Source organism: Ovis aries, chromosome 1, assembly GCF_016772045.2.
Source record: "Ovis aries strain OAR_USU_Benz2616 breed Rambouillet chromosome 1, ARS-UI_Ramb_v3.0, whole genome shotgun sequence".
Lineage (NCBI taxonomy): Eukaryota > Metazoa > Chordata > Mammalia > Artiodactyla > Bovidae > Ovis > Ovis aries.
Window position 1 is genome coordinate 178,204,301 of NC_056054.1, and position 16,743 is coordinate 178,221,043.

General features: G+C 40.6%; 1 long non-coding RNA gene across 1 annotated transcript; it reads right to left on the reverse strand.

The window, feature by feature from the left end:
* Positions 1-1,325: 1,325 nt before the first annotated feature.
* On the reverse strand, positions 1,326-9,485 carry LOC132658372 (uncharacterized). The gene is made up of 2 exons (XR_009597944.1): positions 7,350-9,485; positions 1,326-5,893 (listed from the first exon to the last, which is right to left on the reverse strand). It is a non-coding gene; the product is annotated as an uncharacterized LOC132658372 (long non-coding RNA).
* Positions 9,486-16,743: the final 7,258 nt, after the last annotated feature.

A 16,743-nucleotide genomic window follows, 5' to 3' on the forward strand; every position in this document is an offset into this window, starting at 1 on the left:
ACAGGAGCACAAAACTAGGATCCTGGTAATTGTGTTTTCCTGTCTTTCCTCCCACTCAGATGAACTGTATAGACTGCTTGTGTCTTGTTTGGTTGTACCCTTGAAGCGTGGGCACAGAGAGAGAAGACTCCTCCTTAGGCACCTGTGTGTACTATATTTGTATGTGCTTCTATTTTTATGCCATTCTGTATGTTTATCTCATTGCTTTTGTCGTGAACCAGTTTATACATGCATCATTGCTCTGCAAATTGTTTCATCTTCTGCTTTTGTGGGTGTGCACATGCTCTGATGTGCCTGCAGCTTCAAATCTCAGCAAAATGTTAGGGTCTGAAGCCATGAACTTGTTCGGGTTTACATGGAAAAGACAGGTGGCATACCCTGTAGATTTACAAATACAAGGGTTGTAATTGACCAAAAGCCCCAGGTTCTTCACACTGAGATTGATCACCCTGTTTGTGCCATGAGGTTCTGTTTCCTAGCCAGTGACTGAGTACAACAGAAACACCAAGGCAGGTGCGTTTCTGAAAGACACAGGACTGTTCTTTGTTATTATTATTATTATGGGAGTATTATTGCTTTACATGTTGTATTAGTTTCTGCTGTACAATAAAGTCAATCAGCTATATGTATACATATATCCACTTCTTGGACCTCCTTCCCACCTTGCCTCCATCCTACCCCTCTAGGTCATCACAGAGCACTGAGCTGAGTTCCCTATGCGGTACAGCAGGTTCCCACTAGCTATCTATTTATGTCAAATCGAATCTCCCAATTCATCAACACTCCCTTTCCGCCTGTTTCCACGTGTCCATTCTCTACATCTGTGTCTCTCTTCCTGCTCTGGAACTAGGTTCATCTGTACCATTTTGCTGTTCAGTCGCTTAGTCATGTCTATCTCTTTGCGACCCCATGGACTGCAGCACACCAGGCTTCCCTGTCCTTTACCATCTGCCAGAGCTTGCTCAAACTCATTCATGTCCATTAAGTCAGTGGTGCCATCCAACCATCTCGTCCTCTGTCATCTCATTCTCCTCCTGCCTTCAATCTTTCCCAGCATCATTTTAATGATCTACTTTAGCTTAAAGATCCCCCTAGAATCTCGCCAAACCTCCCTCGCAGTAGGCAGCACTCAAGCATGGTTCCATGCAACCTGCTGCCTGCTTTCACTCAGGATCACACTTACTTTGTAATCTAATAGTTCTCCCTGGCCTTTTTTTTTTTTTTTTTTTTTTCCTCATAGGGATTTCCCCTAATCTAATCCTTGCCTATTTCAAGAAGCCTGCTTTTTGGATCACCCAGTCTAACACATCAATTTTGCACACTTATGACAATGTTGAATATACAACTTTTTATTTTGCTTTTCTACATGCCTGTTCAATGGGTAATATTCTTCATAAGGGGAATCTATTTTGTAGAAAGTGGGAAGACATGAAAGCTAGTTAGTAGGAATCATAGTATTAAGTTAGTCAATTTGGGAGAAATTGTGAAGATCAGCCAATCAATGGGAATAATAGTAAAACAACAACAACAACAACAAAAAAAAAAAACCACCAAAATACACAGGCATATAAAGCAGGCAGAAACTTGAAAAATTCACATCACTTTAAGTATGAAAGTGAAAGTAGCTAAGAGCACAGTGGGAATCAGACCAAATAAAGTGGAAGTCTTTTTCAGAGCGGCACTGCACATGCTTCGGGAGAAAGCGATGGCACCCCATTCCAGTGTTCTTGCCTGGAGAATCCCAGGGACGGGGGAGTCTGGTGGGCTGCAGTCTCTGGGGTCGCACAGAGTCGGACACGACTGAAGTGACTTAGCAGCAGCAGCAGCAGCGGCATGTCCTTCACTTGCGTTTGTTGTAGCACTAGAATCCTCTCCTTATTTACATGGCTTTATGAGAAAAAGAACATGCAAATGAAGTAAATAGTATTTCATAGCAAAGCAAAATGGAGTTAGCTTTATTTTGGAATAAGTCAAAGAAAGAATTTGGGAGAAATTTGTCTTGAAGTTACATGTTGTTCAGTTGCTAAGTTGTGTCTGAGTCTTTGCAATCCCATGGACTGCAGCACATCTGAAATTATGTAGTTATATATCCAGCAGCTTCCTGGATGCCCAGTTGTGCCAGACATTTCAGTTGCTTAGTAATGAAGAGATCCCCAAATGAGAGGTCTAAAGGAAGGTTCCCAGGGGACCAGAAAAGAAGGGAGGACTCAAAGTCAGGGCAGAAACTAATTGCCATTCACCAATCAGTTCAGAAGTATAGCATTTCACTCTGCATTTCATAGACTCATATAAATGGTATCAGTGGTAACTGACTAGATTTGGGGCCTGGTTATCCTTTTCATGCTAACTGGAGTCAGTGCTAATAAACGTAAATAATTATATATTTAAATTTTCTCCTCTGATGGTTTGAAAGGAAACTCAGAAAGGCCAGGTCCAGGAAAAGCATGTTCTCCCAACTTCTGAGCTGACTTTTAGCTGCTGCTCAGTTGCCTTGTAGGACTGCTTTCCATGCCCTTACCTTTAGGCATTTCTCCAAGTGATTTAGGAAAAAATACTCCCCAGTAGCATACATTTAATAGCTAAGTAATATTTCATTTTATAATTATAGCAGTATTTATTTAGTCATTTTCCTATTGCAGAATGTTTAAGTTTTCTTAATTTTTCACATAAAGATAAGCATTTTTGCTCTGCTGCATTTTGAATGATTTCCCAAAGTAGTATTACTGAGTAGAGCATTTTTAGCATTCTTGAAACCCTGTGCAACATAAAGAAAGGCCAATGTACATTTCTAGAGGCAAGATATGAAAGCATCCAGATTTGGTTAACTGTACCCTTACCATTAGTAATATCTTATTATTATCATCGTAATTTAAAAAGTAAACCTTTCCATTCATTTTGGATTTTTATGCTTAATATTTTTGTCATTTGTGAATTGTCATTCTTGTACAATTAACTGTTTATCAAAATAATGGAATCAGTAGTTATCTTACTGTTTAAAAATTTTTTATAGTGCATATGCTGCATATATCAACTCTCATCACCGTGCCTATTATATTTTCAGCAAATTGTTTTTGCCATTAATCATTTTAATAGTAGTTTTCAATTTACTGAAAGCACCTTTTTTTAAAAGGCAACCCTATCTAACAGTAACCATATGTAACAATTTATACTGCTTTTAAATTAGGAAAAAATCTTTCCTGGATGATTTCTAATTAAGACGCCCAGATAAATGTGGTCAGCCTCCTAAATGTGTCCACATCCTAAGCCCTTTGACCCCTGCTACCTTATATGGCAAAAGCTAATTCACAGGTTTGATTAAATTAAGGGTCTTGAGAGAAATTATCCTGGATTGGTCAGGAAGGCCTGATGTGATCACAGTTATCCTTACAAGAGAGAAACAGAAGGAGTCGGGGTTGGAAGAGAAGGAAACGTGACAACAGACGCAGAGATTGAAGTGATGCGGCCACAAGCCTAGGAATGCCAGCAGCCTCTGGAAGCTGGAAGAGACAGGAGCGGATTCTTCTCTCTGGAGCCACCAGAAGAAGCCAGCTCTGATGACATCTTGGTTTTAGTCTTGTAAGACTCACTTTGGATATCTGATTCTCTAGAACTGTAAAGGAATACATTCGTGCTGTTTTAAGCCAGTTTGTGCTATTACAGTGGCAGTAGAATAGTAAAGAATATTTTGTTCTCCATCATGCAAATTCCCAGCAAAGGTCAAAATGTTAATGTCCAGTAAATCTTCTATCCTAATACAAAAGGAAACTTGCTACATTTTTAAAACTTTCATGGAATTTCTTTTAGAAATAGTGTGGGTGAGGCTGAACCATAAGAAGCTAGAAATCCTCAAGCCTAGCTCATCTCCTGTGAAGCGTCATGCACCTGGTAACTATGGAGACCACTAGGCAGCGCTTCCCTAACCTTCTCTAGGAAAAGTGATGGCATGGGTCAAAGGGCTATTCTAGGATTACATCACTTGAGTTCCATATCAGTGTAGATAGAATTCAGCTATGTGCTTCCCTGGTGGCTCAGCTGGTAAAGAATCCACCTGCAATGTGGGAGACCTGGGTTCAATTCCTGGGTTGGGAAGATCCCCTGGAGAAGGGAGAGGCTACTCATTCCAGTATTCTGGCCTGGAGAATCCCGTGGACTATACAGTCCATGGGGTCGCAAAGAGTCAGACATGACTGAGCGATTTTCACTATGTATAGAGGAAAAGTCCAAAGTAGTAATGGTTTTAATAAAATAGAACATTGTTTCTTTTACATGCAAAAGAAGTATGGAGGTAGGTGGGACAGGGCTGATACTGTGGCTCCTCATTAATCAGCACCCCTGTATCCTGGTTTTTCTTGCTTCACTATCTTAACTGTGACATCCATCTTCTTGGGCCAAGATCTAAGATGAGCGGGCTCAGCTCCAGGCATCGTGTCTGAGTTATAGGTTCAAAGAAAGAGGTAGAGGACAAGGGGAGCAGACCTTGGGGGTGACTGAGATGCTTTAGGGAGATTTTCTGGTAATCCAATACCAAGCTTGCACTTAACAACACTCTGAACATGACTTAGTCATATAACCACATTTTCCTGCAAGGAAGACTTGGAAATAAAATCTTCAATTTAGGCAAGAAAAATATACACAACTAAATTTCTAGATTCCATTACTAAAAAGGCCCAAAGCTTCAAGCACTTACACATCCTTGAACACACATCCCTCTCCAAAAGAGACAATATCAACATCTTACCTTACTAGTTTGTCCAAAGTTGAGCTATTTGAAGGACACATATTCTCTACATCAGATTTGCATGTAGCTTCTCATGGTTCTATGACTTATGAACTAAAAGTTAAGTCATATGCTCCCTACATTTCTATGATAGTATTTTTTAAAAAATTCATAAGCATTTTTGATTATTGAGTAAAGTGTTATTTGCAATGATATAACAACATAAAGGAGACCTGCTTTTAGAACAACTGGAGTCCCCAAGTGAAGAATAAACATAGTACCCATAGTTTAAATTATTATATGATAATAATAAATTCTAATCAGTTAATGTTTTGTCCATTGTGATATAAATAACATATTTCTCCATATATTTTCTAGACTACGGTGCCTCAGTGTTCCATATTATATAGAAAGATACTTCAAACCAAAAGTAAAAATGTTGATATGATTTATTTTCAGCTTGTAGGAAAAAGATAACACACATTTCTATACAGAAAAGGGTATAAAGGAAATAAAGGTAGCTACTGATAAGAGCAATGATGTCCTGCTGCAACACTGGACAAGTTCCTACATTTTTGCTTCCAATTGCCCTAACCCTTGGGCTCTGAAGTCTCTTCCTAGTGTTTGAAGGTTAAGTTTCTTGGACAGCAGTCTCAGGCTGAGATGAGCATGCAGGAAATTTAGTAAAGAGTGCTCTAGGGATCACTGAATGGAAGGACAGAGAAGACAGAAGTATTAAGCAGAGGGATAATGAGGCTATGATACAGTCTCAGGAAAGGCTTCAGCCAACAAGGGGAACATCTGGAACTGGACTGGTCCCTTAGAGACGTTTCAAGTTTGGCTGAGAGGACTGGGACTGTACATACTTGTGCTGACAAAGTCACTGGATGCAGGCTGTCTTCAGGAAGGGTGGTGTGTCCTTTAGTGAAGTATTGATACTTCTCTTCAGTAATTTCCCAGATAAGACTGACAGCTGAGAACACTCCCAGCAGCTGAAGAGTTGCCCTTCAGTCCTAAAGGGTGTCTGGACTGTGCATCATGGCTTCTAACACACCAGTCCTTTTTCCTTTATGACCACAGCTGAGCGCGTGTTGTTGTGAATTTTTAAGCCAGAAGACTTACTGGCCACCATCCTTTGTCCACCCTCCAGCTCTGTTAATGAGAGCTATCTTACACCTGTTTTAAAGAGGATTAAATGGGAAGATAATGCTTAGTCTGATCTTTATTAATAAACTAGCTCCCATTATCAGACAAACAACTCTAAAGGGACTTGCCTGAAAAAACTTGAGATCTGAAACTTATTTCTTTCTAAGGTTAAACATTAGTCTTTACTTTTGGAGTAAGAAAACAGTTGATTTTTTTAAAAATAGACTTTGTTTTTTTAGAGCAGTTTTAGGGTTCACAGCAAAATTGGGCAGAAAAAAGAGTTCCTATATACTCGCTTCCCCTACACAAGCACAACCTCTCCCACCATCAATATCCTGCCCCAGAGTGGAAGGTTTGTTACAACAGATGAACAAAAATCAACAGATCATTATCACACAAAGTCCACAGTTTATATTATGGTTCACTCTGGTGTTGTACCTTCTGCGGGTTCTGACAAATGCGTAATGATATTTAACCACTATTATAGTATCATACAGAGTAGCTTCACTCTCCTAAACTCACTGTGCTCTGCTTATTCATCTCTTCCTCCCGTCTAACCCCCAGCAAACACTGTGGCTACAGTTTTACTGTTTCCAAAATATTATAGAATTGAAATCATACAGCTGCCCTTTCAAGTTGGCTTCTTTCACTTAAAAGTAGAAAATACTTTTAAGTTTCCTTTATGGTTTTTCCATGGCTTGATAGTTCATTTCTATTTAATGTTGAATAATATTCCATTGTCTGGATATACCCCATTTTATTTATCCATTCAACTGAAGGATATCTTGGCTACTTTCAAGTTTTGGCAATTATGAATAAAGCTGCTGTAAACATCTATGTGGAGGTTTTGTGTGGACATAAGTTTTCAACTCATTTGGTTAAACACCAGAGTTGAATTTTGTTAACTCTGCAAGATTCCAAATTACTGAAGACTTAACCTACTTAGATTGCAGGCAACAAGCCTATGGCCTCTTTTAGCCAAGTTCTATTTCCTTTCGCCTATAGTTTGAGTTGATCTGTATCTTGCCAGACTTTGATGAAAGCAGCAATAACCAGCACATATACATTAACATTTTGAATTTTCCCTAACATATTGGTTAATGTAACAAGCTTGGTCAGCATGAGTTCTGCCATCTAAGGACTGTTGAACGTCATATAACTAGGTTCACAAGCTTTCCAGTCTTCAAAGTCTAAATTCTTAGTATTATTTCCCTACCTTTCTCATGAAACCAAAGCCAGTTTACATTGTGATGCTTTCTGCACACAGTCCTGGAAAATGACTGCATTTCAGATAACAGAATCATCTGTATCCAGTTTAACCAGAAAAGAATTCATTTCAAATTTCTTCAAGTGCCAAGAAACCAACGTAGATGTTACATAATGAGAAATAGAGCGAAGAGAAATATCCAGTTATCCAGTTGTTGTTCAGTCACTAAGTAGTGTCTGACTCTCTGTGACCCCATGAACTGCAGCTCACCAGGCTTACCTGTCCTTCACTATCTCCTGGAGTTTGCTCAGACTCATATCCATTGAGATAGTGATGTCGTTCAACCATCTCATTCTCTGTTGCCCCCTTTCTCCTTTTGCCTTCAATCTTTATCAGCATCAGTGTCTTTCCAATGAGTCATCTCTTCTCATCAGCTGGGCAAAGTATGGATTGTTATAACAAAATCACACTGCTGCCACCGCACTCAACACACATGAGGCCTGAGAGTAGGCCATCATCACTATTGTTCCAGAAACAAACCAAAACAAACACCTCAATGACTGTGCTTGTCAGAAAAATCACTTGTCTGCTGCTCTTTGATGTATGTTCGCGGCCATGTTCTGAGTCTCACACACAGAATCCTGTCTAAAGAGAGTCCAGGGAATGTGAGCATACTTTCTGCCTCCGGGGTCCCAGAAGGCAGGAGGCAAAGGAGTTGGAGTTCCATGAGGAATGGTTTTCACTGCAGGGTGATTTCATCCCTTCAGGATAGTGGATAATGTCTGGAGATACTTTTGTTTGTCACAACTGAGGTGGGAGTGAAAATAACATTTAGAGGGTGCAGGACGGACTGTGTGGAGGAGCTGGAAGGCTCTGAGCAAATACTGAAAGTGTATTTGCTCCACTCATGATGAAGGTTGGAAGCTGGAACGAGCATAACAAAGGGTTATGAGCATTCACCGAGGGCCTGAGGCTGGGAACGGATAATGAAGGGTTATACGCCCGGCCTTGAGGCGTTCGAAGGCTTCCTTCTGACCACCTGTTTCTGGGAGCAAGGACTGTTGTTTCATGATAAGACTCCCTTTAGAGTTTCGCCAAAGCTATGTTATGTCTTGGGCGGTGGGAACTGTATTTTATGCTTGAATGCTTTGATGTTTTTCGAGAAAGGCTACGTGCAAGTCTGCTTTATGCTCTGTTCCCTGAGACCATAAAACTGCGCAGCTGGATAATAAACTTTGTCAGTCCACTAGAGGCTGTCCCTGAGTATTCCTTTCACAGTGCGGTTCTCCGAGCCTCACAGACTGCAAATAAAGAATTATCCAGGAACTTCTCTGGTGGTCCAGGGGCTAAGAATCTACCTACCAATTCAGGGGACATGGGTTTGATCCCTGGTCCCAGAAGATTCCATGTGCCATGAGGTGACTAAGCCTTTGTGCCACAACTACTGAGCCCGCATGCCTAGAACATGTGCTCTGCAACAAGAGAAGCCACTGTACACTTTGACTGGAATAACCCCCGCTCACCACAACTAGAGAAAAGCATGAACAACAAAGACCCAGCGCAGCCAAAAAAAAAAAAAGGAACTATCCAGCTCAGTATATCAATGGCACCACTGTTGAGAAACTCTGGTGTACAGTGAACCAATCTACTGTATCTGCCTTAAAATTCCAACTCAGATTTATAGTCCCTGGTGTCTGTCTTACTTCAAGTACTGCAGAAACACACAATGAAGGCATACAAAGAAGAGGGGGAGAAGGCAGTGACTATGTTTTGTCACCTGAGTCTTAGGCTTCCACTCACTTCCCAAGGCTCCTCCATTCCTGCACCTTGGAAACTTCTCATAAGCAAATTTTATGATAAATTTCTCATAAGAATTTTTTTTTCATAAAAATTTCTCATAAATACAGAACTCTCTTCTTCAGTCCAAACTGAAGAATTTAAACAAGTACTATATCAGTCTCTCACCAAAACCATCTCAACTTCTGTTTTAGATTGTTTTCCCAGAAGCAAATCTCAGTTCAAGGACTTGAGTGTAAGCAGTTTTTTCAGAAGTGTTTCCAACACAATATGAGAGTGAAAAAATTAGACAGGAATGGGAAGGAAGCAAATATATGGTTTGTTTTCAAGACAATTACCGCTGTAGATAAGGCACTTAATCCCCACCTCCAGAAACTCTGAGAGCAAACACAAAACATACGGACTGAGGAAGCTGGTGCATATAACATTAGTTTCGTACTGCTCCTGTAACAAACTCCCACAAACACAGTGGCTTAAAATAACACAGTATCTTACAGTTCTGGAGGTCAAAATTCCAAAATGTGTCATATTGGGCTAAAATCAAGGTGACAGCAGGCTGCAGCTGAAAGCTCTTGAAGGGAATCCATTTCCTTGACTTTTTAGCTTCTGGAGGCCACTGGCATTCCCTGGCTGGTGTCTCCTTTCTCCCTCTTCAAAGCTAGGACAAGGCCTTGGATTCAGAGCCAACTGGAAGAGCCTCCAATTGGCCAAAGATAAGATACATAAGCAAATAAATGGGTAACTGCAATATGTTAAAATCAATCGAATGTGATCAATGAAGTAGACAGGAAGAGAAAAAAGAGCATGTCGATCCTAGCAAAGCCAAGAGAGGAAGCTTAGTGTCACTTCAAGGGTTTTTCCTTCCATGTTAGATTGAGCATAGTGATTATTGAATTATGATTGACTGCAAAAATGATTCTAGGACAGTCTATTACTCAAGAAAGAGCAGAACAGCTATGGGTCAGCTGGAACTCTACTCAAAGTAAGGGGTAGATTGCTGCTACTTAATAAAGTTTGAAGGAATGGTGAAAGATAAAAATAAAGTTATATTTTGATTATAATCCATGTGTCAATGTTATTCAACACACCAGCTGCTGCTGCTGCTGCTGCTGCTAAGTCGCTTTAGTCGTGTCCAACTCTGTGCGACCCCAGAGACTGCAGCCCACCAGGCTCCCCCATCTCTGGGATTCTCCAGGCAAGAACACTGGAGTGAGTTGCCATTTCCTTCTCCGATGCATGAAAGTGAAAAGTGAAAGTGAAGTCGCTCAGTCGTGTCTGACTCTTAGCGACCCCATGGACTGCAGCCTACCCAGGCTCCTCCGTCTATGGGATTTTCCAGGCAAGAGTACTCGAGTGGGGTGCCATTGCCTTCTCTGAACCTACCAGCTACATGTATAAAATATGTGAACTCCATTCCCATGGAGCAGATAATCTAGGAAAGATTTTACATGTGCACAAATAACTATAATGCAAAATAATATGAAATAAGTGCCACAATGGAGGCACAACCAAAATTCTTTAGTTCAATAGGCAGAAATATCAGTTCTGACAATGCTGAGAAGAGTAAGATCTGAGCTGGGTTTTAAAGGATGAGTGGTATTTAGTGGGCAGAAATGAGAGGGAGAACATGGTAACCTGAAGAAATATCTTGAACAGAAATGCAACAGATAAAACGAAGTGAATGTCTTAAAACCCTTTAGGAAATTCCACTTGTCTGGCAGCAGATGGTATGTGATGGAGGAGTGAGAAGCAAGACTGGAAACATGGATCGGGACCAGGAAATTAGACGTGGCCTTTATCATTGAGTAAAGGTTTGGAATTTATCTTACAGTTGGTCATTGAAGGTTTTTAAATGGGAAAAGTTCTACCAACTAAAAGAGCATTTTAGGAGTGCCTGAAGAATATGTTCAAAAGAAGGGCACGTGGAAGCAGAGAGACCAGCAAGGAGATCTCAGCCATCAAAGAACTGAACTGCCATGGTGGCGGAAGGGGTGAAAGAAGAGGGAGGTGCCAAAATTATTTTGAAGGAAAAATTAAAATATGTTTTTGATGAACGATGATGAATAATTAGATAGGGGGCTGAGAAAGTGGAAGGGAGTAAGGATAACTGAGGGTCTGAGACTGAGTGTTTGAGCTGGGGAGAAGAGAATTTTGTGCTTTATAAACTTGAAGTAAGTTGATGAAGAGAAACAGGACAATGAAAATGAGAGACTGGAGTCACAGAGAGGGCCTGAGGCAGGAAGTAGAGTTTTAGGAGACAGGTCTATAAATACAACCCAGAGAGAGGAAATGAGGACTCAAGGGAGTGGAGAGAAAGAAGAGAAGGGAATCAGCGACGAGCCCTGGGGAGAGACTGACATTTGTTGTGGCAGGAGGAAATGGATGGAGAGCAGGATGGAGCAGAGCAGGGACCCAGCGCTGTTCTCTTGGATATGCCAGGGTCTCCCAGTGCTTAGGCTGCCCCCAGACATGGATTAAATCAACCTGACCACTCTACCAGGTACTGTCTGAGAGTTGGCACACTAATTGTGGTGAAAGACCAATTTTCTTCTTTCCAATGTGTTGCCATTTTTTGTAAAATCAATAAAAGTTAATTAATAGAAAAATGATCCAGTGCTTGGATGTTGTGGCAATGTCAAATTGCTGTGGAACTTTCTGTGGGCTTTCAATTTCTTTACTTAAAATTTCTGTACTTACACATTGTGAAAATAAAATAAACACCAGCACACCTGAGTGGCACTAAGAGGAACTGGGTCAGGATGCTATTCTGGGCTCTGTCAATAGCACTCTGTGTAGGCAAGCTTTTTTAATTTCTCTGGGCTTACATTCCCTTGTTTGTAAAGTTGTTATTCAGTTGCCAAGTCATGACCCCATGGACTGCAGCACACCAGGCTTCCCTGTCCCTCACCAACAAGGGAATTAAATTTGCCCTAAAGTCTAGAATGTGTGGTCCTTAAGTATTAGTTCACACTGAAAGGCCCTGACTAAATTATCATTTTTGCCCAGACTCTCTTCCTTGCCCAACTGAGAAAGGTGTTCTTTTCCTGGGAGCCTCCCCTCACCACGGACTCTAATATTTTGAGGTGTATTGCTGTGTGTTGAGGCTGGAGGGCTAATCAGAAAAAAAGCAAGTCTCCAGGGAGCCTCATTTTCTGCAAAACTCTTCTGAGCTAATCTCGAATCATCTCTAATTGTGGCACATAGAAAACACAGGAAATTTAAAACAAAAATATTAACCCTGAAACAAAGGTCCCAGCTTACACAACAGGATCCATGACTCACTAGCTCAGGATTCCAGGCTACTGGCATCCTGCACACGTCTGAATGTGTGCATTCCCACATCCGCCAGCTGACTTGAGATGGTCAAGGGCATTTCCCATATTCCTGTTCATCATCTATGGTCATCATATGTGTTCATGTACGCTCATCATATATGTTTATCAAATGCTAACATAACATGAGGCATAGTGGAGATGTCCAATAACTCTTTCTCAAATAAATAAATGAACGAGAAAGACTCAATTCCTTCAAAAGCCCTCCATACCTCAGGCTAACACTACTAAACTTTTCTTTATTCACTGTCCCCCTTATTCTGTGAAGAAATTACCCATTTCTGGGACTTCCCTGGTAGTCCAGTGGCAAAGCTCTGGGCTCTCCATGCAAGGGAAGGAGAACTAGATCCCACATGCCACAACTAAGATCTGATGCAGCCAAATAAATTAAAAAAAAAAAACCTGTTTCTTGCCATTTACTACAGGCATTGTGATTCATTTCACAATAGAAAATGCCTATTTGGGCTAAATTGTGTCTGCCTTCTCCTCCCCCTGCTATTCCCCTGCCTTCCAAATTCATGTGAAAGCCCTAATCCCAGTGTGACTATGTTTGGAGATAGAACCTATATGAAGGCAATAAAGTTTCAGAGAAACCATAAGGAGATAAGGCTGGTGGCCTGATAAGAGGAGGAAAAGATTTCCTTCTCTCCCCACCAGTCTCTGCACCCCAGAGAGGACAGGCCTTGTGTGGACACAGTGAGAAGGCGGCCACCTGCAAGCAAGAAGAGAGTCCTCACTACAAACAGATTTTCCAGCATCTCAATCGTGGACTGTGAGAAACTAAATCTCTGTTAAGACACACAGTCTGTGGTATTTCGTTTTGGCAGCCCAAGCACACTAATATAATACCCTTACTTGATTTCTCCCATGCAAACATCAGAAAAAGGTGACTGAGATCCCCTCACATAGAAGGCTTCTAATTTCCTTTACCACAACCTGAAGGGGTCAGGGGATTATGTTTCTGGAGTTTATATTTCATACCTTAGAATCATCATTAACACAGCCCATCTCTCAAGGACAAAGCTATTTTTATACATGAGGCAACTGCCTGTACTAACTCAATCATTTTTACCCTTTTTGCAATCACAGACTCCTTTGATGACTGACAAAAGTTCTACAGTAGCGTTGTCCTCCTGAACTTCCTAGGATGATGAAAATGCCCCATATTGGCATTGTCCAATATGGTGGCTACCTGGCCAGAAACGAACTATCAAGCTTTTGAAATGTGGTTAGTGCAAACTAATGAACTGAATATCTAATTTGTTTAATTTTAATTCACTTAAAATTAAATAGTCCCCTGTGGCTAGTGGCTACCATATTGTATACCACAGCTCTTTAGTGTATAGACTTCTAAAAGTGCACATATATATTTACAATCAAAATGTTGCAAACCACTGTTCAGGGATCCAATAACAGCCATTAACAACAGTTTTATCTACTCAGGTCAGGTGACTTGTATTGAAAACAGAAACCTATGCAAGAATGAATTTTTTTCAGTGTACAGTTGATGTGTGGTCAGTAATTAGAAGTACATAGAGCAGATTAAGAAATCCAATTTCTTCTTTTTTTAATATGTATTTGGCTGCATCTTAGTTGCAGCATCTGGGATTTTGATTGTATCATACAGGATCTTTCACTGTGATGCATGACTCTCTGGCCATGCCGCATGAGCACAGCAGTTGTGGCACATGGGCCTCCGTTGTTGCAGTGTGCAGTGTCTCAAGTTGTGGCACTGGGCTTAGTTGCTCTACGGCATGTGGGATCTTAGTTCCCTGACCAGGCATTGAATCTGTGTACCCTGCATTTCAAGGTGGATTCTTAACCACCGGACCACCAGTATGTGTGCTTAGTGGCTCAGTTGTGTCCAACTCTTTGTGACCCTATTGACTGTAGCCCACCAGACTCCTCTGTCCATGGGGATTTCCCAGGCAAGAATACGGGAGTGGGTTGCCATGCCCTTCTGCAGGGGATCTTCCCAACCCAGGGATCAAACCCAGGTCTCTCACATTGCAGGTGGATTCTTTACTGTCTAAGCCAACAAGGAAGCCCCCCAAAGCCCAACTTCTGTTTCCAAAAAATAGTTAACTAGTGCTTACCAGGTTCTTAATATACACATCCATCCCAACCCCTCTGGCTAATGAAAGATGTCTATCAGTTCAGTTCAGTCACTCAGTTGTGTCCAAGTCTTTGCAACCCCATGGACTGCAGCACACCAGGTCTCCCTGTCCATCACCAACTCCTGGAGTCTACTCACACTCATGTGCACTGAGTCAGTGATGCCATCCAACTATCTTATCCTCTGTCATCCCCTTCTCCTCCTGCCTTCAATCTTTCCCAGCATCAGGGTCTTTTCCAATGAGTCAGTTTCTTGCATCAGGTGGCCAAAGTATTGGAGTTTCAGCTTCAGCATCAGTCCTTCCAGTGAATATTCAGGACTGATTTCCTTTAGGATGGACTGGTTGGATCTCCTTGCAGTTCAAGGGACTCTCAAGAGTCTTCTCCAATACCACAGTTAAAAAGCGTCAATTCTGCACCACTCAGCTTTCTTTACGGTGCAACCCTCACTCTTTCTATATCTACCCTGATTTCTGGACCTTTGGGGAAATAGCAGAGGTATTAAAAAAAAAAAAAAACACATGGCTTTCAATTTAATAAACCTGGATTCAAACTCCAGCTCCCTCTACTTTATTCAGGATAGATTTTTTTATACACTAACAACTCCCAGTTCTCAGTGTTTAACAAAATTTTCTTCTCACTTCTCAAATATCTGCTTGGTGCAACTACAGGGCACCATATTTTCAGTGGTGACTCAACAGTTCAGGCATTCTCCATTCATAGTTTAATCTCTCAGTACCAGGGGAGGGGAAACACTGAAGAATTTTGAGGGACTTTTTACCGCTATAGCTCATTGATAATAACTATTACTCAGCTCCACTTAATTACAAGGGAGATGGGAAGCAAACTTTTCAAGTTTAGGCAGGAAAACATTATAAATATTGATAGACACAAAGCGTTGTCTTCTGCTATGCTAACCTCATAAACCTGACAATTAATCTTTCTTAGTTATGTTACTTGGAAAATAGTGATGATTATATCTACCTCATACATGTGTTAAGTTTATTGTACAATGTTTTGCAAATAGAGTGAACTCAGTGATGGTGGATTCCTTTTCTTCAATAGAAAGGGACTGCATAGCAAACTTGCCACAATACAACATACCATGTCTCAGTTCAGTTCAGTTCAGTTCAGTCGCTCAGCTATGTCCGACTCTTTGCAACCCCATGGACTGCAGCATACCAGGCCTCCCTATCCATCACCAACTCCTGGAGTTTACTCAAACTCATGTGCACTGAGTCAGTGATGCCATCCAACTATCTTATCGTCTGTCATCCCCTTCTCCTCCTGCCTTCAATCTTTCCCAGCATCAGGGTCTTTTCCAATGAGTCAGTTTCTTGCATCAGGTGGCCAAAGTATTGGAGTTTCAGCTTCAATATCAGTCCTTCCAATGAATATTCAAACCCAGGTCTCCAGCATTGCAGGAGGATTCTTTACCAGCTGAGCCACAAGGGAAGCACAAGAATACTGGAGTAGGTAGCCTATCCCTTTCTCCAGGGGATCTTCCCAACCCAGGAACTGAACTGTGGTTCAATCCGCCTGCATTGCAGGCAGATTCTTTACCAGCTGAGCTGTCAGGGGAGCCCCTACCATGTCTCAAACTATCATAAATCTAATCCTTCCTACTTTTAACTATTTTTCCTCCCACTGGTCCTTAACATGGACCTTTCATTTTTTCTATTAGCACATATGGGTAATTAACCATAATTATCCCAACCAGTAGCTCCTATAATTAGTAACTATACAGAGAAAGCTTTAATATAAAATTACAATAAAGTCAAGTTCTAACATATCAAACTCATAGATAAAAGGTGCTTTTCTCCTCCTTCCTTCTTATTCATACATGCTACATAGCCTGAAGTGACTAACATATTTGCTATATACTTGCAATTGTTAGTAAAGACAGATCTGAATAACACTATCAATCACTTTGATCGAATTGATTTTTATACAAAAACATATCTTGCAACCATAGAAGAGGTATTCTTTCAAGTCAAGTGCACATGGTTTGTTCTTTAAAGTAGACCAATGCTAGAAAAACAAGTCTCAATCAATTTAAAATGACTGAAATCACAGAGTCTGCTTTGACAACTGAATTAAATTATAAATCAATAGTAAGATATTTAGAAAAATTCTCTAATTTAGAAATTAAACAACAGACTTCTCAATAGCCTATGGGTCAAAGAAGAAACAAATAAGAAAAACTAGAAACTATTTTGAATAGAATGATAGTGAATATTAAAGTATGTAAATGAAACTAACTCAGTGCTTAGACAAAAATTTATAGTTCTGAATGCTGATTTCAGCAAAGAAGAAAGGTCAGAAATAATGGGTTAAGTTTAGAGCTCAAAGAACTAACAAAAGAAAAGCAAAATAAATAATAAAGAGAAGGTATAAATACCTTGAAATAAAACAAGCAAACAACAAGG